The sequence below is a fragment of the Sebastes umbrosus genome, chromosome 5 (assembly GCF_015220745.1).
Source record: "Sebastes umbrosus isolate fSebUmb1 chromosome 5, fSebUmb1.pri, whole genome shotgun sequence".
Taxonomy (NCBI): domain Eukaryota; kingdom Metazoa; phylum Chordata; class Actinopteri; order Perciformes; family Sebastidae; genus Sebastes; species Sebastes umbrosus.
Genome location: NC_051273.1, coordinates 3,867,279 through 3,894,801, shown reverse-complemented (window position 1 = coordinate 3,894,801; position 27,523 = coordinate 3,867,279). Strand labels below are relative to the sequence as shown.

General features: G+C 43.1%; 1 protein-coding gene across 16 annotated transcripts in view; it reads left to right on the top strand.

The window, feature by feature from the left end:
* The window catches only part of ptprsa (protein tyrosine phosphatase receptor type Sa), a 278,620-nt gene that overhangs the window by 67,930 nt on the left and 183,167 nt on the right, over positions 1–27,523 (top strand). The window contains exon 1 of one of the 16 annotated variants that reach the window (XM_037769709.1): positions 253–721. The exons of the other annotated variants lie outside the window; for them this stretch is intronic. The gene's annotated coding sequence lies outside the window, so the exon portion shown is untranslated. Of the gene's footprint in view, positions 1–252; positions 722–27,523 lie in introns of those variants that run through there. 16 annotated transcript variants of the gene reach the window in all.

Sequence of the window (27,523 nt, the reverse complement as noted above, 5' to 3'; positions counted from 1 at the left end):
AGTGCTTTATATGGCACTGCATGTTTGTCTTCTCTTCATTCTGCCATCGCAAGGAGCAGATTTATGAGCAGAAAAGATCAGCCACGAGTAGTAACTCGTTTCGGGCCCCGTTGTGTTATGATTTCCGACTAAACGTAGTGCTTGAACGCACCATGCGATGACTGGGATTTACGATTCAGGAGAAGTGGAGAGGCGAAGTTTATGAGGTGGCATTGAACGCAGCACAAGGCTCCGTATAGAGAGAAGAGGGAGAGGAGGGAGGAGAGGGGGGTGTATTTGACTCCTGTCTCCCCACCCCCAGTCAGTCAGTCAGTCAGTACGAGGTGGATTTAGGAAGAAAAGGAACCAAACCCTGGGACGAGGAGATAACGACACACACCAATAAAGAGAGAGAGACATTTTTGGAGATCCGCGCGCGGCGGTGGTGTCGCGCACGGATTATGATTCTTATTCTTCTTATTAAAGGGTGTTTTATTTTGTCTTCCTCTGGCTCGGAGCGTCTGATCTGTTGGGGGGAAGGAATACAAACGCACGGGGAATAATAGAAGTGACTCCTCTCTCTGCTGCTCAGGAAAAGTGGAATATAGCGGCTCTCTTTCTACCATCTGGGATGAGAAGGAACTGCTGCTCTGAGGGAAGAATACGGATTTTAAAAGCTGTCCCCTCGTAAACCAACTATAGGGGGTATAGGCTCACAAATACTTTTTTCACACACGTTCAAGTAAGTGCCTTGCAACTTTTTCTTTCTTCTTGAAACGCTTGATGTGAGTTCAGAGAGCAGGTTACAAACATATTCCAAAGTAAATAGATGTGGTGGTGAGAGTAGAGGAAAGGGTTACTACTCTTGTTTTCAACTCTGCCACAATGCTGGGTGTCTTTTCTCAGCCTGCTGGGAGAATTAAAGATATATATATTGCTGTTCTCTCCTCTTGATTTGAATGTGTTTTTAAGAGGGAACTTATTTCCCCTAACTTTGAAGTTTCTTTGTTATACAGCAGATTGCAGATTTAGTCCTGCAGAGCCTGTGGTTTTTTTTTTTCTTCACATCCAGGACCCCCCAAGCACACAGACCAAAAAACTCTGAGCCACCATTCTGCTGAGATTTTGCACCAAAATGCTCACATTATTTCGCATTTAAAAAGAAAAAACACCAAAAAAAAACCCCAGCAGCTTTCTGTCACTTGGTGTGCATCTTTTGCTAATATGATGCATAGTTAGTTTTCATTACTATAAGCAATTTAGGGCTGTGTATTGGCAAGAATCTGGGGATAGGATACATATTATCATGATACTTGGATAACGATTCAATATAGTATTGGGATATATTGTGATACTGTAAGCAAGGCGATTTATGAAAACTTCATTTTTAGAAAAAAGTATAAAGAACACACCAGAAACAACATTTTGGAATAGACAAAACATTTATACTACATGGTTTTTACCCCAAACTGCATGTGATTATCATAAAGTGTGTCTGTAAAGGGGAGACTCGTGGGTACCCATAGAACCCATTTTCATTCACATATGTTGAGGTCAGAGGTCAAGGGACCCCTTTGAAAATGGCCAAACCAGTTTTTCCTTGCCAAAATTATTGTAACTTTTAAGCATTATTTAACCTCCTTCGCGACAAGCAAGTATGCCATGGATTCATTAGGTTTTCATACAGTATGATGCCAGTATCTTTGCTGTAGCTTTAAAATTTACCCCGCTACAACTTCTGAAAAACTCGAATAGTAACGATCGATTGGTTTTGGAGAATCAATACAGTATGGCACAACGAAACTTCACAATACTCGTGTATCAATATTTTTCGGTATACTTATACACCTGTATATACAAAGTATACTAAGCAACAGTTAATGTAACTAATACAAAGGGGAGAGGAAATCACCGTATCAATAAATCAATGTAAGATTCCCATAAATGATGCCTGAGGGATATTGTTTCCATCCCGTGTTACAACAATGCTGTGGTAGTTTTGTATATTTACTTGTCTGTAGTGAGCTTTGTGTGGAGTTTATTAGAATTGATTGGAGTCCTTTTGTTCGAGCTTCTTTAAGCAATTTCTCTGCTGTGTGTACGATCAATATCCCTTTAATCTTTCATCTTTCTTTTTTTCTTAAATGTCTGCCTTGAGAAGTAACTTTTGTCTGGTTGTGTTGGAAAGTTTAGATACAGCTCCAGGCTATGCTTTTTTTTTCTTCTTCTTCTTCTTCTTTTTTTTGTGTAACGGCAGGCTACAGTAAAAAAGTCAAGTGAGTCCAATTTGAATTACAATGGATCTTAATTTTATCAGAACATTTAAGGCTAAACCTTCCCCGGGCAACATAGCCCCCTCCCCTCCGTCTCTCTCCCTCTCTCTCTTTACCCTCCCACCCCAACAGCAACTGCGAGCCAAAAAAAGATTAGTAATGCATTTCATTCACTGCAGCGTGCTGAACAGACGAGACCAAACACTGTTGTTTTTGTTCCCGATGTTAATAAAAAATAGCGGAGAAGTAGTGACATCTTTGACATTTATAGAGGTCAGAGGTCAGGGTCAACAGCGCCAGGGAAACAAGCTGGAAAAAATGCAGATGGGAGGCGAGCAATTAAGTTAAACGTACCAGTTATAGTGCGATATATTTAGATTTCTTTGCGCCTATTTTACATCTCGGTGAACTTTTAAGACAATCCCCCAACAGAGAATGCATTTGCATTCTGTTCTATTCTTGAAAATTCAACAACAAATTCTACCACGTTTCCATTTGTAATGGAAATTCAGGCTTTTACCTATGTTGTAACTCCCAAATCATCAGTCTTGCGCTCCAGTATTCAATCAGCCTGCTCGGTTGTATAAATAAACCCATTTGTCTTATGATGAGAGTCACATGTTGATTGTCAGTAGCGAGAAGGAGTCTTGTCCTTCAGAGTAATTGGACAACACGTAAACCAAGAGGCTGCGCGTCAAGTGTGTTCTGGATTCTTAATGTGGCTTTAATTGAACAATTTATCACCCCTGATCACTGTCACATAACTGGGCAGGAAAGACAAAAGGCAATGAAAATGCCAAGGATAAGCTGCCAGGCACAGTCGGCCGAGCGTGACCGCCGTGTCTGTCACAGCTGCATCAGCAAGGTGCTGTTTTATTTAATTTAGCTTATTTATTTATTTTTTGTCTGCAGAAATCGCAGATCGATGCGTTGGTGAGTGGCATGCTCGTAAGCAGTGGTAATGAATAGTGGAGGAGGAGGGGAGGCAGGCAGCGAGAACATCACATCCTTGAAAACTTCTTTTATTGGACAAAACTTTTGATTTCTCCCCGGAGCTCCTTTCCCTACACTTGGAAGGCGAGCTAATTGAGTCATGCCCCGGATATGATGCCTTTTTTTCCCCGCCCTCAAGTAAGGAGCTCTTGAAGAAGTGTCCTCCTCGGGGTTTTGAAATTCATTTCCTTTGCAATTATTACTTTGTGCGCTGTTTTTCTTTTATTTCCCTTACCTCGACAGACAGTTGGGTGTGTTCTCGCTCTCATTTGTAACGGGATCAAAGGGGAGATTCTGGATAGCTGCGGGCCTCACACACTGACTGGAAGCTATTCAAAGTCATGTATTTTACTTCAGGAGAGTTCACAAGTTGTCATCTTTCTGACTGTTTTATGTCGTTTTCTTTTGTTCTTTGGGGTTCTTAACATCAAGTGCTTTTTTGACAGTTTGACATACAACCAACTTAAGTTATTGGGTTTCTTTTATAGAGGCAAAGCAAACAGAGCCCTTGATACTTTAAGAGCTTTTTTTTTATCATCAGAGATTTTCCAGATGCTGCACTGAAACTGAACCAGTAGTATTGCTTGTACTTACAACCAGTGAAACATTTTCAAGTGTCAACATTAGATCAGTCACAAATACTCCAAAACACACATACAGATATATTAGATGATGTTACAATTAGGGGTGTAACGATACATCGATCTGGATTGATACATTGGTTCAATGATCAATGATCCGATATCATTGGTGCAAAGTAAAAACATCGACACATATCGTCTTTAAGATAGACCTTTATTTTGAAATTCCCATGTCACGTCTGTGCCTCTTCTTACAGAGCCCAGCAATGACATTGGCAAATCATATTTTAGTGACTTTTTGTGAGTTGATATCAACATAACTGAATGTGTTAAATGGGCATAAGTTATCGTCTCATATCGATCGACCCCTGATTTGAATTGAATCAAATCAAAATCGTATTGTGGCAGAAATTGTGTTATCAGCAAGTATTGTACTGTTGTCGATATAATATTATATCGTGATGACATTTGTGATATCCACCCAGAGTAGTGATGCACATATCCTACTTTTTCAGTCCCGATACTGATATCTGTACTTTTTTGTATTGGCCAATACCAAGTACCGATCTGATACCAGTGTTTAATTAATAAGCTGTATGCCTCACTGTGTGGAAGTGACTGGAATCATTCATGTATGAGTAAGACAACATCAGGCTTGACTTAAATATTGCTTTGCTAACTTTTTTAAAACAAAATGTAACAACTAGATATACATTTAGTGAATTGTTATTTATTATTCAAATAATAAATTAGACAAAAAATCTTCAAAATTAACAGAAATTAAAATTCAAGTGTAAACCTGTTTAATGCAGAATTAAAATTCTAATATATAATGTATATGATATATAAACATAGAGTTTAATTTAATAGATCGGCCCCATTGTCCCGGATACCCGATCCAGCTATTTGAGTCAGTATCCGGTATCGGTGCGTCTGTAACCCCTAGTAACAATGAATGAAAAACTGTTACTAATAACGTATATCTTCAATTACTGTGACTCTATCTCTCTAATTTAATTTACTCCATAGTTTGGTTATAAAAAGTTTAACATTCATAATGAGAGCAAAACATTAATGAGCAACACATTTACTGTACATTTATATCTAGCCCTTCGTTCAAGGCTTTTTAGGCCTACAATTGTCACCCTTTTTTTTTGTACCACCCAGTGCCCTGTTCATTTTATTCACATTCAAATTAGGAGCATTTTGGTGGCATCAAGTGCTTTGCAATTAGTCACATCGCACTTGACACAACAACACAGTTAATAACAGCTGCTCTGAAGTGACTGTCGTCGCACGGAGAAATGTGCGCTGTGCAGAGGCGCTGTTGCACTCACAGCTAATTGTGTTTATTCATTTTAATATGCTCCGAGTGCTAAATCAGTGCTCTTCCAGCGACACAAGGTGCAATTAGTCTGGCAGTGAAAACAGGAGGCAGTGTGTCTTGTAAAGTGTCCCCCTCCTCTCTCCTCTGATTTGTGGATTAGCCGTCCCTTGTCATGCACATTTCTTTTATTGCCACGCAGCCGGGACGGAGAACCATGTAACAACTTCATAGCATTAAAGACAATGAGCACACATTGGAACGATCATGCAAATTACAACATTGTATAAAAACCTACAGTAAGAAGTAATGACTGTGTCTCTGGATATGGCAGTCATGCATTAGATATGAGGCTCCGCTGACTAATGTAAGCAATAGCAAAAGTACCAATGCTCTATGAGGATGTTTTGTAATATAGTCAACCGTATTTTAATGCCACAGGAGAACTTGGTCGGCTAGATTACTGCAACTCATTGGCTTTAAAGGTGCTATTGATGTCACATTCTCCCTCCCCTGTTTTGCATTTACTTCACAACAAGTCGTTTACCATCAATTTCAGCCGTTTATACATTTTTCCCAGACTAACTGACAACCCAGAGAGACCACATGATACCAACGTTGTTTTACTATTGGCTCACAAGCCTTGTTAGAAGTGGGAACCAGACGTCAGATATCTTCCACAGAGATACGCAAAATAATAATTTTGGACCCACAGAAATTTTTTAAATGATTAATTAACAATCATAATATTTTTTTTTCAGGAAAAGCCATACTTTTTTGTTGCACTTTTGTTTTTGAAAAAAATATATGTCTACAAAAAAAATATGATCAATAACACCTTTAACAAAACAATGGGAGCCGTTTTGGTTATCCATGATCTTTGATGACTTTATTTGCATTTACTTCAAACCTTACATGCAGCTGATGTGCACCACCCTTACAGTGTTGACTGATATTAATAATATTCAATGCATTATAGTCGTGAACTGCGGTACGCTATTGTTGGGTTCCTACATTTTCCAAGAACTACTTTTGGCAACAACAAGAACAGGAGTGACCTTTTGGGAATTGAACTGTTCTGCCTCTTCTGCGAGGCAGTGCAGTTTCTCCTATCATGAAATGTAATTATCGCAGCCCTCAAGCCTGAAACATCATTTTGGTGCCTGAGAGTCTGTAAACACAAACAGTGTTGCTTTAACCAAAACCAGAACGTAGAGCAATGAAATAAACATAAACCTATACTCTGTGTTTAGAAAGAGGTCAGCTCTAGACCCTTGTCTGTGCAAGCTGTAGTTACCCAGAAAAATCTTGTCGTCTGCTTCAAAACACATCACATCTTGTGCTGCGCCTGATTACTATAAATTAGACAAAACAAGTGAATAATAGCTGAGGAGAGAAGGCTTTTTTTTGTAGTCTGGTTCAAATGCACATTACTAACCATTACATGCATTACATGATCCTTTAAAGTCACTCCCAATTTGAATAGGCACTGTAAGGCACTTTGGATAAAAACGTCAAAACTTTTACACCTGGGGTAGCATTACTTGTCAAGACAGAAATAGCCGAGCGGTGAAAGAGGAAAAAATCAGAACATTGGAGTCACGACAATTTAAAACATCATCAAGGTTAAACTTCCGGAGGCTTTTTTTTTTTCTCGCTCCATACACCTATATTCTCACCCTGAACATAGGGGTAGAAACATGATCCGGCTGGCTGGATGGCAGAGGAATTATTGACCACTCACTCAGACACCCTGCTGGTTGCCTCAGGTCTAAAATTGGTAGCTCTGTCCTCGGCAGACCTCGTTGGAGGTGAGAAATGGCCACGACCCTCCCAGCGGCACCCAAAAAGTCATATTTACACACCAACTCTCCTGAACTCGAAAGGTCAGCGCTCCACAACAAGCCTGCGATGGTTTTTGGGCAGAGGTGACACACGTTGAGAGGCAAGGGTTCAGATAAGACGGGGCTACGATAAGGCATGTGAACTCAGCAGGATTGATCCGCCGCTGGCTAAGTTTAAGTCCACCTTGCATCTTTGGCTGACTGTCGGGCTCCTCCGGTTGTTGTTCGCTCTTGGTTTTTCTTCATCCCTATATCTCCCTCAGTCAGTTTGTCTTCCTCCTACACCACATTTTCTCTCGTCTGTTTTCCTTGTCTTTCTTTACCTCTTTCCTCATGTCCTCTGTAACTTTACACTCTCTAAAATGCTCCCGTCTCCCATCTGTCTGTATCACACTTGTATATGAATCCAGATTGGATCCATATGCAAATATGTTTTTAGATCTAAGTTGCTTATTTTTTCATTGAATTTGTTACTTAAATGTGTCTTCAGTGCATTTACACATGATTTTTGCATTTTTTTTTTTGTGTCCTTTTATCACCTCAGATGTGCCAGGTGGGAAACGAGTCTTAATCAGAGCATTTGCGGTCGTCAAGTTATTGTGTACCGAAGTGAAGGTAGCCCCTCATACACATAGACTCAGCTAATCCCTGCCAGACTATCTGGTAAAGCCTCGGGGAATACATCGACACACTGTCACCTCCCCAGCCTCCCGCCCGTTCCCTTGGTACCTCCAGGTTTTTACAAAAAATGATTCGCTCCAGCTCCTTCTGATGAAGTGACAGTAATCTGCTTTTGACGACTAGCAGTAAGCAGACCTTCTGTTGACGCCTGCTACTCCCTCATTCGCTCTATAGTCTGCCTCGCTCAAGATAAAGCACACTCGAACAAAACAAAGTGCATAGTTTGTTAAAGCCCCGAGAGGAAACTACACCAAACACTGCTGTACTCGCACAAACAGCCATTCACGCTCCTCTCCCTCTGGCCCTGATCCCATCCTCTTTATGGTTATGGAGTTAATGTGAACTGGTGTTTCATGGTGAGAAGTAATTAACACCCGGTCTGGGACGGGCAACAAATGGATGTGTCTGATCCTGCCTCTCTGTCTGCATCTCCTCTGGCCGTCTCCTGATGCTTGCTGTTGGGCTGTTCCTATGTTAAGTGGGATTACCAGCTGGCCTCCCCCAGATTGATGCACAGAGGTTCCCCTTGGGGTGTCTGCCTCCTCCTCCTCCTCCTCCTCCTCCCCTTTGCAAACTAGGTCTGGCAGGAAGGGCAGCCCTGCGCCATACTAGTTTGACCTCTCTGAGGTTTTAGACACGTAGGAGGGGGGGCTCATTCTTACGCCCCAGAGGGTTCAAACAGGTTGCATTTAAATGCTGTTCATACAGGCCGTTAGGTGGTCCACACCCGCCTGTTGAGCCATCTGTATGTATAAAAGGGTGAGTTAGAGTGGAATATTTTCCAAAAACATTTCTTTTTGTGCATACTCTATAATTTGAGCCTGTTAAAGTCTAGTGAGGTGATTTTTTTTAGGTCACTTTTGAACACTTTGCCAAGATTAAGTACACGACAGCCGACTGGTAAGGAAGGTCGCTCACTTGAGAAGGTGAGTGAGCGTGGTGTCGGTTCAATATTTATAAAAGCACCTATGATTAACAATTTGATTGGGTCTTAGTTATTGGACCGTTTGATTTAAACGGTGGCTAAAGAACACCATCGCCCCTGATTGGCCTACAATGTCAGTAATCGATTTATTTCTGATTCTGCTACTTCTTCCCACCATAACTCACAAGATCCTCCAACTGCAGATGCCATGCAGCAAACAAGTGGTACTTAGGATACTGTTTGTTTGCAGCTTGGCAGCTTTTTCCAAATATGCCAAACACCACTTTATTTACAGATTTTTATTTATACAGTAACTATATGAAAAGTTAACTTTGGTTCCCAGAAATCTAGCATTTGTCTTGTGGAGAAAAACTGAATCTAAGGTTGAAAAAGGCTGCAGCCAACTATTTTAAGTAGAAGCACATGGTAATATTTTCAGAAATTAGCAGAGCCGTGTTTGAACTTCATAACATCCTGGTTATGATCAGACTCAACACCGGTCCAATAGCCAGCTTTGACTAATTCACACCAAACATGAGCTTTTCCCAAGTGTGAAATGGTTATAAGAGAGGTGAGTGCTTTTGTGTGTGTGTGTGTGTGTGTGTGTGTGTGTGTACATGCGTTCTAAAAGCTGCTAATCTGATGGTGCTCATTGTGCGCACACAGAAAGCCAAGGGCAAAATGGCTTGGCCCAATCATAGGATCCCCCGCACCCACCCATCAGTTTGCCCCCCAATCCACCACCCTGTCCTTTTGTTCCTGCCTTTTCCACACACCCAAACTTTAGGGACATCTGGTACGAGGACGGGGGAGAACTACAGGAGGGGTGAGCTTTTCGGGGGAAGAGAAAGGAGTAGAAGGGGGAAGGAGGACAAGCGTGTGGGGAGGCACACTCAGCTGCCCCGAGGGGTAGGAGGTGCGAGATGGGGGTCGCAAAGAAACGTGTGCATGCAGGATAGTGGGGGTTGTTGTCACAGAGTAGAGAAAGGGAAGTGGGCTAGCTAAAGAGGAGTAGGCAGATAATTGATGGATGGAAGTAATTGTGTGTAATGCAAGCAAGGAAACATGGGCCTCTGGGAGGGAGAGAGCTAGAGAGGGAGAAAGAGAAGGGAGCCACTGAAAAGAGTAAAGAAAGGAGGGGTGGTAAAGAGAGGGAAGAGAATACTGAAGAAAGGGAGTGTGCGAGAAATAGGAAGCTAGGAAGAAAGAGAGAGATGAGGAGAGAGGAAAGGTACAGAGAGGAGAGGAGACTGGGAGAGAGAGAAGGGAGGAGGAGGAGGAGGAAAGGGAGAGGGCCTGCTGTTCTGTTGCATCACTCAGCACTAGCCAGGGTTAAGAAGGAGTAACTACCTGCCTGTCAGGCTGATTGTTCATCCCTATGCATCAGGGGATACGCGTCCTGGTTTATGAGAGATGGCGCGGAATCACTATGTGGGCCACTTAACCACAGAAAATGGCTGCCTGTGCATCTCTGGGAATATAAGCAGCGCTGCCAGGTTCTGAGCCAGTGACGGTTGCTTTGTATGCAGATGACGCCATCATCTCCTTAACTACAAGACGCTCGTTGTCACACTGTTTTTCAAGCGTTGTTCTCATTTTACCTCCTCCGTTTGCAGTTTGGCTCACTGCAATCATTCATTTTGTATTAATAATTCCCCCACCACAACAAAACCCCTCCGATCCAAAAGCCCAATCATAAGGCCTCCTCAGTAATTACAACTCCGGCAGGCTTTCAAACAGCACGGCTCCTCATCTTTCAGTGAAATGGGGAAACAAAGCCTATGTACTCCAGTCTGTATACGCAAATTACAGCGTACCAGTGGCGCGTAAAAAGAGAAAGAAGACAGAGAGAAGGCACCAAAGGCAAAACGCATTGAGTTTCTTCTCACTTTCTCACTGTGCATCACAAGCTTGTCTCCCAGACGGGGAAGAAAGGTTTGTCAAGCGCATCACGGTAGAGAGAGTAAAACCTTCCACAGCCCCTGGGAAGATAGAAGGTGACATTTGTATGTAAATGGAGACAGGCACTCTCCACTGTATTCCAGCTGACAGGAAACAGAGTGGCCAACCTGGTGTGTTATTTTATTTTTTTTGAGAAGATTTAGTTGTTTCCCTGACATTTTTTTTTTGGGAGGAAGAATAATATAAAAAGGCTTCTTTACAATATGTGGTTGAGTACCGATATGGAATTGCAGTACCTTGACAAGTAGTACCTTGACAATGCGACATTTAACTAAGACGCCAATCCACACACACACCAATAGGATTTTCTTTCCATCCAGGGTGTGTTGTTTTATTGACCCACATATCAAATCAGTTGTGCTATCTTAAAGTTAGTGGATGTGGTTTTCGTTGCAGTCCGTCCTGTTTGATTGCCCGAAGGTTTTGCAGACTCTGAGATCAAAATAATTCAGAGCAGAAGAAGAATAAAAATAATCCGAGCAATTCCACCTGCACTGGCTGGACCCCTAATTAACTCTTGAGTCTCGGTGTCAGAGAAGATAATCCTGATTAAAAAGTGATGGAGGCTGGGGGAAGAATGACAACATAGCAATCAGATATAGCAGCCACGGTTTGGGAGATTAGTGCTACCAGAGGGTGGGGGGCTTCTCCCCTTGCTGCTGTCACCCTTTTGTTTATGGATCAAATCCAGGGCAGAATAATGGTTTTCGAGATTTTATTTTTTCCCATCTGGTTTTTGTACTAGGGGGAAGATTGCCTTGGACACTAAACCGCTTTATATTTTTTTGTATGTGTTTTTATTAGTGTTTTTTTAGTGGTTTGTAACAGAAGAGAGCAGAGTAGCTGATTATGAACCGTACTCATTTTCAATGTTTAGAATAGAGAAATAGGTTTCTTTCAAGTCTTGTAATTTAAAAGGTGCCTGACTTATTGCAATGCTGTCATTTGATTTATTTGGCTGTAGAGATGTTTGGCCAGGTGGTCACCAGACAATTGGACAGCTGATTTGGCGTCCCAGATAGGTCTTCAGAAACGCCATGGCAACAGGGTCATTATGGAGACTCATCAACCCCCAGCTGTGAGAGGGTCACTGTTACCCAGTTAAATCAGCATTACATGTTCCCTGGCCTCGCCTGGGATGTCCCAACTAGTATAAAGCATGTTTGATGGGGTGTAACGGTACACAGGAGTCACAGGTCGGTGCGTGTTTGGTAGAGCAGATAAAAACCCAAATGCATAAGGTTACCTTCCTTTTATTTTACTTTATTTTATTTTATTTTATTTATCAAAGATAGACAGAATCCTCTTGGTAAGATTTTGCCCGCTGGTAAACTATTTGTATTATATAAAAAAAGGAACGATTCTGTATTACACTATACGAACATTGAACAAACACTTTCCCAAAAGGCAACAGGTAACAATAGGCTATAAAAGTAAAAAGTATCTCTCATGCTATGCAATTGAAAATAGCAAAATACATAGAATTATACAAAATAAAACGTATGCATTATTGTTTCCATTTTTCAACCTTGGCTATATTTAAACATTCAAAACACCCAAACATTTATCATCCTGGTGATCGACACATCTGGGTGATGACCGTTGAATATGTGTTTGATGTGTTTCCATTCATTACATAATGTTAACTTACCCTACAACGATGGAGCAACGCCGACACATTGTCCTTGTCTTAAACGCAACTCTCTCTCTCTGTTGCTGTTGTAACTGACTGGGAACCCGCAGGCGAGTCTTCCAGCTTCGACGTTTCATTTTCGCCCCTTATAGTGTGACTGATGCGCACGCCACAAATGTTTCCAGGTGGAAATCGTGCTTGTGATCTTTGGTTCTGCGTGCAGCTTCGTGCACCGGACCGGGACCACTGTGATGGTTCGATACGAATATACGAACCTCTACAGCCCTTGTGTTTGACATTGTGACGTCCGTCTTATAACATGAGTGGTGAAACAATCTGATTCGTCACTTTGGCCAATACTAAGACAGGAATCAAATTAAACTACACTTAGTGGGCGTCTTGCCTTTGAGAGACGGTCTTGTAACCACACCGTCTCAGTTATACCTCCAATAGAAAGTGTTGTTCATCAATAGCCACAAGTCTTGTGGGAATGTCCTGGCTGCTGAACCGCTACCTGCACATTCTAAGAGTGTTGTCTAAATCCCTCCAGTATGAAGTGTAAAATACAAGCAGTCGCCTGTTGATCCAGTTAAAGAGGGAATTGGGCAAGCACAGTAGGAGTAATGTAACTGGATTTTTTTTAAAGGGAAATAAATAAGGCTGTTATCAGAGTCTGTCTATTTGCTGCTGATGCGGGGAGATAGTGTTGACACAGAGCGAAGCGGGAGCCAGCGCTGCCCTGATTATGCCTGCAGCCTGATGCCACCAAGTGGGAACTAGAAGAGAAATGCACTTCAGAGATAGGGAGACATCATATATACCTAGATGAAGACAGTGTCAGGAAGCGGAAAGAAAATCTTACTTGACAAAACCAAAGAGAGTTGCAAAATGCACTAAATAATTCAATCGGAGCTCCTCATCCTAAGACACGGTTTCTCTTAGAAACACTGGTGGTAAGAGGTACAAGAACACATTTGAATGTTTGATCCCAGCGATGTCCAGTGAGTGTCCTTGAGAAGAAAAAAAAGCACCATCTGCAGTATTTGCATGCTCATTATAAGTTATTCTGAGTAAAAGTGTCAGCTGCGAAGCTAAAATGTGAGCGCAAAAGCTAAAGACCGTCCTGTCCACTGCTGTGACTCAGTCTTTTTTGCCAAAGGGATGGGTAGGGAGTATCTGGAGTTAAATCCATCTCCCCCCGAGGCAGCAGCTATGACATTTGTCATCTTACGGCCCCCAATCTGTAGTCTCAACAGGGTGGAGGTAGGGATAAAAACAAGGGGACAGAAGGGAAGACAAAAGCAGGTCTGGCATGGAAATGGGGGTTGCTGTTCACAGCCCCACCATACTTGCCCTTGGGTTAGTGTGGTGGAAAACGAGGGAGAGGCAGGAACAATGAAAGCAGAAAGGACAGTGAGAGAGTTGGAAGAAGTGAGCGAGAGAGGAGGAGGAGAAGAGCAGGCAGGGGGGAATGGAGACTGCAGCTTAGAAACAGGAGGTAGATGGAAAGCAGAGGGTCTCCCATTTTCATGGAGATAAAGGAGCACTAATGAATTTGAACCAGTGCCCTCCGGGGATATACCATAAGGGCAAAAATAGGAAGGAGCAGATTGGGGTTTAGTGGCTTTTTAAACTACAGCCAAACTGTCTTTTAGACGCACAGGGGTGCTCCCGATTCTGCATTCACTAAGATGGCCGTCGCCCTGCTTGCCAACTGCCGCGGGTGAGGCCTGTGCCAGGGCTCGGAGAGCATTTGATGCCAGAGGAGATATGCTTAACTGGCTGGGCTTGAACCGCTGTTCCAGCCAATGAGATCATTTATCTGCCCATCTAACTCAGTTTTAGTTACCTCGTTTGCACAGCACTGGGTGTGCTGATTACAGTTCAGCCGTATGAGGTATATTGCATTAAAGTATAGTCTGGATCCCTGTGTGACTCAATGGTGCAAAAATAGTACAAACATTCTCGGTTAAGGGATTTGTTTTCTTCTGTAGCATACCAGGTAGACTGTGGCCAGCCCTGTCCCCCAAAAATGACACCTAAAAAACACCAGACTTAAGCCGTGGAGGCCGTGGTTCATGTCCCGTGTGACACTAAAAGTCAACGTTCACTTATTTTATCATCTTTTCTTTTACTAAATCTAACCAAGTAGATTTATTGCATTTTTTTGTTTTGTTATGTTTCAATCCACAACATTAACCACATGTTTAAAAGTGTTTAAAAGTGTTTAAAAGTGCGACCGTAATCCTGGAGAAAATACGTTTCCCTCAAAACGTAATTATGAATGCAGTTAAGTTGTAAGAGAATATCATTTTTGTAGGACACAGGGTTGCTGTGGCACACAGACTCCCAGGGTCTCATTCTAAAAATTGATGCATTAATGGTTGTGTGCTTTGGTTAAGTGTCCACCAAATGACATATTGCATATTGCATAAGTGTACAGTTCTGTTAAATAACCATGAAACGATCAGTTTTGCTTTATTCAAAGATTGAGGCCTTGGTCAACCACAAAGCTAACATTTAGCAATGCTTAAGGAACACCAAGGACTCTGTGTTTGCCCGGAGCCTGCACTTATATACCATATCTATCACTTTTACAACGTGTTGTTTTACAACTCAGAGAGAGACCAACCGCTGCCTGTGGCATCTACCCCCATGTGGAGGTAATGGTCTGGCCCCCAGGCTGTGAGCCTGTGAGTTAATAATGAAGCGGGCCCCTCCATTGTAAATCACAGAGGGGTCTTGTTTGGCTGACGCCTTTGGGAGAATTGCATGGGAATGGCATGTGTTACGAAGGACAGCCTGGCTTCGGCGCAAGGAAGAAAGAAGGCGGCTTTGTACATGATGGATGGTGGCCTTTGCCTCGGTTTGTTTCATATGGGATCTGAATATTAAAATGGAACCGAGGAGATGAGGCATGAGCTGGGGTGTCATATTTATGTCCAGTCAGAGGCAGTTTGTTATGTTTTATTCTTCTTGGGTATTGGCATCTTCATCCAAAAGGGTCATGGGTGAAAAAAACTGTGTGGCCTCTTGCAGGGTTTTGCTCCCAAGACAGGGTTTCGAACTTGGTAAAGCTGGTTAGGAAGACAATGAGTGTGTCTTAAAAGAGCTGACGTAGTTACATTTTCAATTTTAGACTTGCATTGAATTGTCAGAAGAAAAAATATAATTTCTAGATCACTAATGCAAGCAAGTCAGAAGTGCAAGAGTCTGAGCTACATCGGTTCAGCAGTGCATATATATGCTTGGCCTTAGTTATTATGTATAATAATGGTGGGGTAGAGAAGGACATAAGTGCTGAGGAGAGAGGTGATTTTTCTCTCTCTATGCAATAAGCAGTGATTTTATCCTATTTGGAGGAAATTTCGACTGTAACAATTTTGCTAAAATGCTTCTTGCACACTGACAGCCAACATTAAGCCTCTCAGGCAGAGTGGAGTTGAACATAGTATGTTTTAAAAAAAAGAAGCCAGGAGGAACCTTGAGGAACCTGGGCCGTTCTTTGAAGTCAGCTATTTTCCTTCACTTCAAGTGCGTCACTCACTTCAAAGTGGGAATTTCACACAAAATGTACTGATTTTTTCCCCCTCCTCTCCTTTGTGTTGAATTTACAGCATATAAAGCCGGTCTGGGGATACTTTGTCAGAAGGTATCTGTAACCTAAGATGACTCCGTCTGTGTGTGTGAGTTTGTTTTTGTGCCTCTGACACTGCTTGTGAGGGCCTACATAGCTGTGTGTGTGTGTGTGTGTGTGTGCGTGTGCGCATATCCACAAAAACATGCCGGCAGATGATGCTCGGCGGTGGTCGGAGGCTTTGCTTTTGTTAACGACATGGAATCCAGAGAGCGTCAGCCGCGTGTGGAGTCATGGTTAGATAGGTTTGACCCCTGTGGTTTCTGGTTAAAGAGGGGGATTTGAATGTGGTTGATGAGTAAGACTCGTCACTTGTTGAAGTCGGCGGCCTTGCAAAAAAAAAACTAAAAAACATATCCGCTTCAAATTCACATTCCAAGTCTGTGAAAACCAAGTATGCACCAATTACAACATCCCGCGTGCTAATGACTTTGATGTCAATGAGATTAAAGGCATGCACGGTGAAAAATGTCTGGCATACCATGGAAAATGAGCTTTTGCTTGTGTGCACGGAGTTTAGTCGTGTTTGTACAGCGGGGTTTTAGTGGTTATTAGCCTGTTCAAGCACCTTTTAATTTTTTTCCTGCCATGATTGTAATTGGAACCTCTACTTGATACTTTCCACTTAAATAGCTGAAGCCAGCACTGGCACACAAGCTTGTAAACAGATGAGGGTGTCCTCTCCAGTAACCGCAGCGGCATTGGGTGTGTATATGTGTGTGTGTGTGTGTGTGTGCATGCTCACACATATTACGCATACTCGACTGTCTGCGTGCGTCTGTATTAGTTTGCGATCGTCACGTAATTTGTAACCGAAACCGTCTGTGCATGTGAAATTGTGTGTACAATTCGCAGCTGTGAGTGTTTGGCTGGGTAGTGAGGTGCTTTCCCTTTCCAAACATGAGTGGTGAACAATGGAGAATTGTGTCCCATTCATCTGTAGGGGTCAGAGAGTGGAGGACCAGTAGTGGGGCAAGCTATCCATCAGTCTTCCCGCACAGTCTCGCGTGTGATTTTCCCAACAGCCCCATCATCTTCTCCCATATTCACCTACCAGCACGCCCGGCTGCACACCCCCCCCTCACGCAAGTCTTGTTCCGAAGGTGACTTTGGCCCCCAGTCCTCTTGGCTTCAATTTATCTGCTGGCCAAACAGCACTGTAATTGACTCTCGAATAACAAGCAGGAGGATACTTTGCCCTTCAACAACCACGCAAGATGCAATGCAATTTAAAATCTTCTTTTGTTCATTTTTGACAATGCAGATTGGATCTGATGCGCTTAAGATGTTTTCAAGAGTTCAAATCCTTGCCCACCGGCATCCAACACGCTCCAAAGTATCCCCCCCCCCCCCCCCCGACCCCCCCCCGACCCCCCCACACACACTTCCCCTCACAAAGTCAATTTGCACTTTGGCTTTCAATAGCAGCCAAATGCGTGAGATATTTTTACCCAGAGCCCGTGATCTCGCTTGATCTGAGTCGGTGCAGGTTGTTAGCTGAGGCGATTGCATGCACTTGACCTGTTGGCGCGGGCGGCGTGGGCACACCGCACCGGGTTCTGAGACGGGAGGGAGGGAGGGAGAAGAATGCAGATATGTGTGTGTGTGTGTGTGTGTGTGCTTTACAAGCGGGCTCTTTTTCTACTAGGAACGAAAGAGAGAGAGAGAGAGAGAGAGAGGCAGGGAGTAGGAGGAAGAGGCGGAGACGGAGGAGGGGTAGATGCTAGGATTCCTCCGAGACCAAGGCTGCCAGCCCTGTCAAGGAGAAGAGCGGAAAGGGAGGAACAGAGTGCATGAAAACAAGAGGCATGTGAGTGAGAAAGCCAATTAGAAAGAACGAGAGAGAAAAGGAGAAATTGATAAGAAAACTTTATTACAGTGATAGTGAGCAAAAAAAAACAAAAAGTTTGACGGACCGAATGTTTTGACCTCGTCGTTTGATGTCGGCCTCATCAGGTTTTAATGATGCTCCACTTTGCCGGTGGGCAATTGTGTGCCACATTGGGATTAGCATGTCAGCGTATTGCAGGGTAGGGGAGCGAAGGCATTGGAAGGACATGGCCGGATACCCCACAAGAGAAGCCGTCCCCGCTCTCAGCACTCCCCTCTCCTTCCCCTTGTTATCCCGTCCCTTCCCCTCCCTCCCCATTGAGGGATGAAACAATGCGAGCGAAAAGCTCTACAGCTGTAATCTTCCCTTATAGCCTATTCAATGACAAAGTCTTTCCCCCTCATTTCAGGCCTAATGTATTACATCCACCCATTTCTACCTCGGCGCCCCCTCCTTGCTGCTTACTGTGTGCCTCGATTGCAGTCGCTGCCTTTGGATGCCCTCTGTGGTGGGTGAAAATGGGCGAAAGGCCACAGATGGAAATAGTATCGCCTGATAAGGGCGACAGGTGATCTGCAGTGCTGTATGCAGTTGAGGCAAGATTCAATTTCTTCCTGCCTTCACCTGATTCAGAGGCCACCTTTGGACTATAGAGTGGTGCAGGAATGTGTCCTAAAACCCGGAAATGAGTTAGCATTTTAGCGTTTACGGTCACCTCGCCTCGAAGTCAATTGTTTTTTGAATGGGTTTTTAGTTAGATGCTTGAAATGACGTCTGTGGTTAACACAAGTTTAAAGGCCCCGACACACCAATCCAACGGTCGGCTGTCGGACAGTTTGGGGCTGTCGGTGAGCGTTCGTCGGCCTAGTGTTTTTGCGTTGTCCCGTACCCTTGTCTCTAGTCTGCCCTTGAAAGAGTTTTTCCAAACGATTCAGCATTTTGAATCGGCGGTCAATCAGTCTGATTGGCGGTTCAGCTTAAACGAATCAGTGCACGAGAAGAGAAACGGAAGTGAGGAAAACAAGCCAACGAGTCAAGAGGAGAAACACCTAATTTTTCATCTTCATCTCATCTGATCATTCCAATACACGGATATTTTCACACCAACATGGAATGAAGCTAAGTCGTGAGTGAGAGCGGTGTGAAAATGGTCAGCAAATGCCGCTTTGTTTCATGCACGTATCATAACAACGGCTTGTATATCCGCCGTCCTCGGTCTTCCGGTTTCCCTTTTTGAATGACAAATACAGACTACCGCCGCCTGCTGGTGTGGAGAGTTATTTAATCTCAGGCGCAGGACATGCGAGGTAGTTGGTCGTCGGCTGTAGTCTTTGCGGTGTGTTCAAGTGCAACTTTTTGGCTAAGATAAAGGCAACATGACGCTACTCAATGGGTGGCCTTCGTCGCCTCTACATCTTTGATGTTGGCTTGGTGTGTCCCCAGATTTACATATTTTAACATTTTGTTCTACCATATAAAATATGACAGTAAATATACCACTCGTGAATTTTGAAGCTTTTACGTGTCTTAAAAAAGGCGGTTGCTAACAAGTGGCTAAATGAGACTACTAAACGTCATCACGCCGACTCGTCCGCCCTTACAGCCTCGTTATGCATACTCACGTTCATGCGACCGCGGTGTTATTCATTTATAGCCTAACGTTAGCTTTTTACTTCTGGCGATTGAATTTACACTTCAAAAATCATTAAAGGTGTGTTCATTTGTGAAGGTTATCTAATCCAAAACCCAATGGACAAATCCCATTGGCTTTTTGTCGAGGGAACCCAGGGCGATGCTAACTACCTAGTTGGCCTACAAAAATACCCCATCCCTGCAGCACTCTATTAGGGGCCTGTTTGATTCTGTTTGAGCTCTCCTATCAAGTAAACATGGCAACATGGTGCAGTATCATTTCACTTGTCAGGACATGTTTCTTTTTTTTTTTTATCATTTTCTGGTGTGATGTCATGTCGGTTTGTAGTGTTGTTGACACCAGGTGAATTATCTTCCCCTTCTGCTTTCATCTTTAAGCAGCACCCGACATCACCTGGCACTCCACAAAAAGATAAGGTGCTTGGTGTTAACTCTGGTTTCTTCATTCCTGTCAGCCCAGCTTTCATCCAAAATGATGCGCTGCCACCTAGCTCCTTATCCCCCTCTCTCTCTCCTCTCTCAAATTGGCCTGTGGTGGTTTACCGGGGCGAGTTAGGCACGATGGGTAATGTAGTTTGCAGATCGTCACTGGGCATATCATTCCCGGCAGTGACGATCCATAACAGCACACTGGCAGTGACTGCCACCTGACGCTGTCATCTTGTCCTTCACACGTCAGCTCAGATTTCACGGCAGGCCGCAGTTTTGACAAACAGGGACTTTACACTGTTGAACAAGTCAGTCCCTCAGAGGAGGCCGCTGATTGGATTAGCATCGTGACATTGCTGCTGATGTCTTCGTGGAAGAAGACGGAACCTCTTTGAAGGCGCCCAGTGCAAACAGCTGTTGACAATTTCAGGGTTGCTTGTGACAGGAATGTTGTTGTGCTATGGCGTGGCCGCATTTTCACGAGCTAACCTTACTATATTCACACCCGCGCCCCTTTCAACTTACCACATCTCAAAAGGCTTGTGGCGCTCCGCGGCATCGTAGCGTGGCGTCCAGGAAGAATCGTCCCCTTTTGCCACTGCGACTCTTCATGTGGCCATGTTGTTGTTTGGTTATGGTACCCGCAGCTGTCGAGTTGAGGCTCCAACCACCATCACATGGTCTTCAGATGTAGGTCTCGAGGCACACAGATTTTTTTGGGGCTGTAAGCCAGTGTTAGTCGAGACTGGATAATTGCAGTGACCAGACTGAAGCGAGATGTCAGAAGGTTTTTCTATTCAGAGTTGTGGGTGTTTAAACTTGGGCAAATTCAAATCCCACACCATGTAAAGCATTCTTTACATATAGTTGCTTCACAGCTGCAGTTAGTCTGGCAGATATTGCTTTACTCAGTCATACATTTGCCGCGGTAGTCGGTGTTATCGGTGTTACACACCGTCGTCTTTTTCTTATAGAAATAAAACCTATTTAGTTCAATTTCGCGCATCAGCGCCCACATTCATCAAATAAAAATAAATTTGTAAAACACACATCCATCCAACATTTAAGATCAAAGTAAGCACTACAGTTATGGAGCGTCATCGGCGAATATCTTTTCTTGTAAAATGTCCGGTGCAATCAGTAACACCGGTAGGTTTATTTACCGGTGGGAATATGTCCCTCACCTACTCAGTCCCCATGGGCTGTGGTATTTTTCCGACACTGTGAAACACTTCTGTCTCCGTTTCTTTTATTTAGCTAGAACGATTTGCAGAGGATATGTGTTTTTAAGCACTGTGACTTCACATTTATACAGCTCCACACATTGCCTCCTGGGAGCTGCCTGATAGATATACACAGATACTATTTTTCCAAAAGAAAATGTATTTTCATAGCCTTCGCATGAGGGATACCGAAGAACAGTCACGTCGTAATATGGTAAACAAAAAAAACCTCTGGACATTAACAGTTCACAGCAGACTGACGTGATGGAGCGCCGACTCTACTGGAGGAGTTTTGGGATGATTCTCATGTGAGTTGTAGTGCTGGTAGGGTCATGTTTACTGGCTCCTCGCAGGTAAATCAACCAGAAAGTGCTCCCATCCTAAAACTTACTTCACCTTATCTAAAATCAGAGCTATCTATTCAGTTACATTCAGCAGCCACACTCCAACATTAAGATATGAAATATAGCATATACACTTTGTTTGAGGCGAAGGAGCAGGGAGTGAGCCACGTGAATCAAGACAGGCACCGCCAGGGAGAAATAGAGCTATATTTTTGGACCAATAACAGATTAAAGGGTCAGGCAGAGAGAGAAATACAGCTTTAATGTAGAGGCCTTTGTTGCCTTTAATGTCATCTTGTGTTCCTATAAAAATGCCAAAAAATGTGCGGCTGGGACAGACGGTGAGTTCTGGATAAATTTGTTTTGAGTTTTTATACCCTGGAGTCATAATGTTTTAATTTGGCTCCGGCCCCCCCGGTTGTGAAATTTCTGTGGCGTGCTGCCGCGTAAACAAAACACATTTAGCATAATTGCACCTTTGGTGTAGGCCTCTCTTCAAGGCAAGGTATTGATTTTCTCTCTCCCTCTGTCTCTCTCCCGCTCTGCTCTTTGTTTTTCTTCTCCTCAGCTTTATTTTCCCTTTTGCATTCCTCGGCCGGAGCGCTCACTCGCTCACGCTCCCTCTCTCCGTGTCCCCTGCCCTCCCCCATCACTCGCTCTGTCTTTCATGGACGGCACTCAAGTGGAAAAATAGCAACAAGAATGCAATTCGATTACAGTAGCCAAAATAATGTTCACCTTAATGACACCGGCCGACAAACCAGTCGATCACTTGGTTTCATGTTGAAGTAGCAGCTGCTGGTTCTACGTTCAGGAAGCAAAAGAAGATCATGCTAAAAAAAACAAAAAAACACTTGTAGCTGTGATTTATCGTGTTGATTTGTGAAAGGACACAATAGCAGCTCTGCAGCATGTGGGAGGAATCCTGCAGACGGCTTCCTCTCTGAAATTGGAGACGAGTGCAGTGGAGCTGTTTGGAGTCCTACTGTGCATGACACACATGCACAGACGCACGTAGTTCCTACACAGACTTGCAAATGTACCCCCCCTCCTCCTCAGCTCACCAGCTGCTATCTCACTGTCTCATCATTCCTAAATGATCCGATAACTTCCCTCTCTTTAATTAACAAGCAGAGGTAGAGTCCAGAACATCTCCGACGGTTTTACGCTGATCAAAGAGCGGAGGCTCAGTGGTCATTACCGTCCACGTCTCATCTCAAGTCTCTTTTTCTACAGCTCTTATTTCATAGCTCTCAAACTCTCTCTCTCTTCTGTGAGAATCATACAAGAATGCACTTGTTACTAAGGGTGTAGAAAATATCGGAAAAAAATCTAATATATTGATGTTATATTTTGTGATACTGTATTGATTCTCAAAAACACTGTTTTGATTCCTAATTAATAGTTTACATGCAAAGATTACCTCAGTCAATACTTAATTTCATTTTCAAAGAGATGTGCCCTCTCAGTGTATGTGTCCTCTCAAAGTCGTGCTACGATGTTGGATGTTACAGTGGCTGTGATAAATGCAAATGCAGATCCCACTACTCTGATTGCATAAACTTTTTTTTACTCAGATTTTATGTATATGGTGGTGTGTTCTTTATGCTGTGACAGTTTTCCTAAAATTAGATGAAACAAATCGCAATATATCGCTTTACTTACAGTATCGTGATATATAGCGATATATTGAATCTGTATTATGATACATATCGTATCGCCAGATTCTTGCCAATACACAGCACTTCTTGTTGCGTTCTTCCTTTGCAGCTTTCTGCGGTCCAAATGTAATGAAATCATTGAAATAGCAGGAAGGAAGAAGAATTATTGTGGAAGTTAATGCAAAATTCCGGGACTTTTACATCAGAGGGCCACAGATGGTGTTGCAATAACCTTTGGCAACAGAAACATTCACCAAATATTCACATGCAGCTTTAACTATAATTGAGAATTGCAGACAGTCTTGGATGAGGACCAAAGGACGGTTTTTGCTCTTCTCTTCTGATTATGAAGGTTTGAAAGAGACTTGTTCCAATCCATTTTTCATGGCTGGAGGGGAAGGTTACCCGCGGTGTGTATGTCCTTCTTACTGATTTCCATAGTGCACCTATCATTCCCCTTCCTCTTGGATGTAAAGTGGTCGTTGAGTGGTGCCGGTGGAGGTCGGGTATATTGGTTGTAGTCTTTTCGTGTAAATTGTCAACTTCTCATGAATTTTTTATCCGCACAGAGAGAGAGAGAGATCGAGGGAAAGAGAGTGATATGAAATGGCTGTGTACAGGGCCTGCGCTCGTGTTGATCTTTCACGGCGCCTCGGCGTCGATTTTCATCTTTTCTCTCTCTGTTCCACTGTGAGTTTAGTATTGAATCGGTCTTATTGGGCAAACATGCCAAAAAAGATTTCCAAATATGTCAAAAGATCTGTAATAGTAGACTCCTGCTCTCTCTGCGTCTCGCTCTTTCTGTCTTCTCCCAACTCAGCTATTTTATTAACATCAGTATAGAACGTATCGGCCAATTGTCAAAAGATATAAATCCCTATGGAATATCAAAACTAAATATTTATTCTCAACAATTTTAATTAATTTTTTCCAGCATTTGTAAAACACAGAAAGCCTTTCAGAAATATTTAAATACTTAAAGCTAAGGCTGCACAATTGTCGAATATTAATTGCAATCACGATTTTGACTTCCCACAGTTAAATGAACATGATCGACTGTGATATTGACGTGTAAAATAGGTGCTCCGCGCCTTTAAAAAAAAAAAACTTTCTTGAATTTTGCGGCTGCAGTCCAGATTAGAAGTGATATACTGTATATTACTAATTGTTGGCAAAAAGAAAATGTACTAAATTCAGGTGAACAAGAACCTTATTTTAAGTCTTATTTTGATGCAAAAATGTGTACATTTGCAGGAATGTAGCACAACATGGAAGTTAAAGCAGTGTTCTGTTTATGTGAAAATACAATAAAAATATGTCCCTAAAAACAATGAATAATCGTGATAAATAATCGTGATCTCAATATTGATAAAAATAATCTGGATTATCATTTTGGCCATAACTGTGCAGCCTAACAAAATAACAAGTGAGCAGGTTATACCTCAAAAACCACACCAGAAATGTGTTTTGTGAATCTGGTTTTCTTCTCTTATCCATCATGCACGTGTGTGTGTGTGTGTGTGTGTGTGTGTGTGTGTGTGTGTGTGTGTGTGTGTGTGTGTGTGTGTGTGTGTGTGTGTGTGTGTGTGTGTGTGTGTGTGTGTGTGTGTGTGTGTGTGTGTGTGTGTGTGTGTGTGTGTGTGTGTGTGTGTGTGCGTGCGCGCGCTGCCTTCCTGGCTTCTACTCTGGCTGCTATTCAAGACCTCCTGCCTGGATTAACCTCCAAACAATGTAACAGAGAGGACACATTTAACAAATAGAGACACACATGAATATGGCCAATTATCCCCAGCCTATTACAACAAATGATATCCCTCCTGTCTGTGTCTAATACCCCCTTTCATACATCAGCTCTGCTGAATGTGTGTGTTCAACCCGCATTTGACCTTTTCTTATCGGACTGCTGTCACAGGTTAATTTCTGGTCGCACTGCTATCACAGCAATCGAGTTTGAAAAATGCACAGTATAACCATAGAAACACACAAAATTGCATTACATTTAAACCACATGAAGTTCAAACGGGTGACATGCGATGACCCGTTCATATGACCGCCAATATTTCAACACGCTTTCTGACAGGCATACACAAACACATACACACACACACACACACACACACACACACACTAAAGTCTGGTGTGATGGCTTGGCTCAGGGATATTAACCCAGGTTTGGTCCCACTAAGGCTGCAAAAACAGGAGTTGTACACCGTTTCTCAGTGTACATTTCCATGTAAACTGCCTCTAGACGGTCGACCACAAGTCAGTGGAGCACTTGTGTACAAGTAGGTACATGTTCAAGCTGTCTGCTACTCCCTATTCGTTTGACCGGACACACTCTCTCACGCCTCTGAATGTCAGCGCACATGTAATGTAAAGTCGCCAAGTGTATTAACATACATGAGGCATGCATGGATACACACCGTACATACACGGTCTAATGAGTCCACGTGCATACTCAAACTATCCCGTCGACTACCGTACCTTTCTATAAATACACTAATTTGCACATCAGCTCGACATGTGTGTGTGTGTGTGTGTGTGTGTGCTACGTTTGAGAGAGAGATGGAGAGAGAGAGAGAGAGAGAGAGAGAGAGAGAGGCAGTCAGGAAGTCATCGAGGGCCCCTCAAAGTCTGGTGGAATGCAGAATGAGGGGGGGATGGGCGAGCGAGGTTTGGTCTGACAGAAAGGGAGAGAGGCTTGGAGAGTGGGGTGTGGTTCTCCGAATTTTAGGACACACACACACACACACACACACTCTGTCGCTCTCTCTACAACCTACTATGTTTTTACAGTATGAATAGGCTCTCACAGATGTTCACTGTTTATATGGCCCTCATCAGCTCCGATTCAGCCCTCCTTCTGAGCAGCTGCGCCAAGCACACACACACCACTTTGCGCGCTCACACACACACACACACACACGTACACTAATAGGCTGGAACTTGCTATTTTTAGTCACAGCCTTGGGTGATGAGGAAGCTAAGAGTGCAGCAACAGGCAGAATATAGTCTTTTCTTGAAAGAGAAAACTCATTTGCAGTTTTCTCTGTTCATCTAATACTTTTTTCCTCTCCTTCCTTCATCCTGCCTGACTGGATAGAATATTCATCCCGTAAGCTGATAGGGGGAAGAAGAGGCTCCCAAAATGAGGCCCGAGCCCTTCCTCACCTGGTTTGGATAACGCAGGCGACAGAATAAAAAACGTTCAAATCAGCATTCTTTTACGCCACACGCTCCTCAAAAAACGTCTGACACTGACTTTTTTACCATCACTGTCTTCTTCATTGTTCGTTCCTCAATGGTTTTATCCTCAGTTGAAAGCAGTTGACAGTGACGGTAAGAGCACAGGATCCAGTCCGTATATATTTCTGAAGGCTGATACCAATATCAGCGCCTTTGATTGAGGATTTTGCCAATGTTTTGTTGCCCCCTATAAAACGGATGATGGTTGTCCTGCCAGAAAACAGCACTTGATGCTAAAACTCTCAGTACTATTATGATATCCCTGCAGCTCTGCATGACAAATACATACACCCTTTATTTGAAAATAATAAAAAGTGCAACTTCAGGACCCGCTGCTTCAGTTCTCGAGATATAAGCCAAAATGTTTCCACGAGCTGGACCTCAAACGCGGCTTGAAAATCTCTCCCTCGTCTGGCTCTTCTTCTCCATCAGCTGTCCTTCGTTTTGTTGTCGTCTTTCTGAGATTGGCGCTGCTGACGCATGTTGCTGACGTCATACACATCACAGAGTAACGTTTCTTTACATTTAAAAGTGCTAAAAAATACATTCATATAACGTTTGGTGTGCTTAAATACAAGGTCAAATTTTGAGTATTGATATAATAGATTATTTACCTTGCAAATTGATTATAGATCGATATCCCCATGAAGGACAACTTGCCAAGTACCTATCGATGTAATAGATGAATCGTTACACCTCTATTGAATATCATCAATCTTTCAAAAATATGAAGCTGCAGCTTTATAGTTTGATACCAAAATGCCGAGGCAGTCACTAGATGATAGTCACATTGTGATATGAGCTGTAGTGTAGAATAATCTTCAGATATATGAGAAAGAGAAAGAGTGATAGATGTGCTGCTTGTCAGCCGACATCACTCTCAACAGCAACCGAAATCATCAAATCTAGTCACAAATTCAAGGTCCAGGAAAAAGTCTAGAATACCGAATTGGATAATGTGAAGGAAGCTCGTCTCCTGTTGCTAAAATACTGCACAGAGACTTGAAACTTATCTAGAATGGGACACATTAGATGCTTTCGATTGGACGTGTTGCTAGTGTCGTAGTTTCGCCATGTGTTCCCCGTTATTCCGCTGAACGTCCAGAGCTCGGCAGCACTAAACTAATAAAGACGTGTGTTTTCAGTGTTTTGAATTTCAATGAGGCTCAGCTGCGTACTGATCGGAGGAGGTGGGAGGAGGAGTGGGGGAGGGAGGGGGGTTAGGTAAAATTGATTTTCGGCTGAGTAAAAGCAGATGCATGGGAGGGAATGAGCGGGCACAGGCACACACACACACACACACA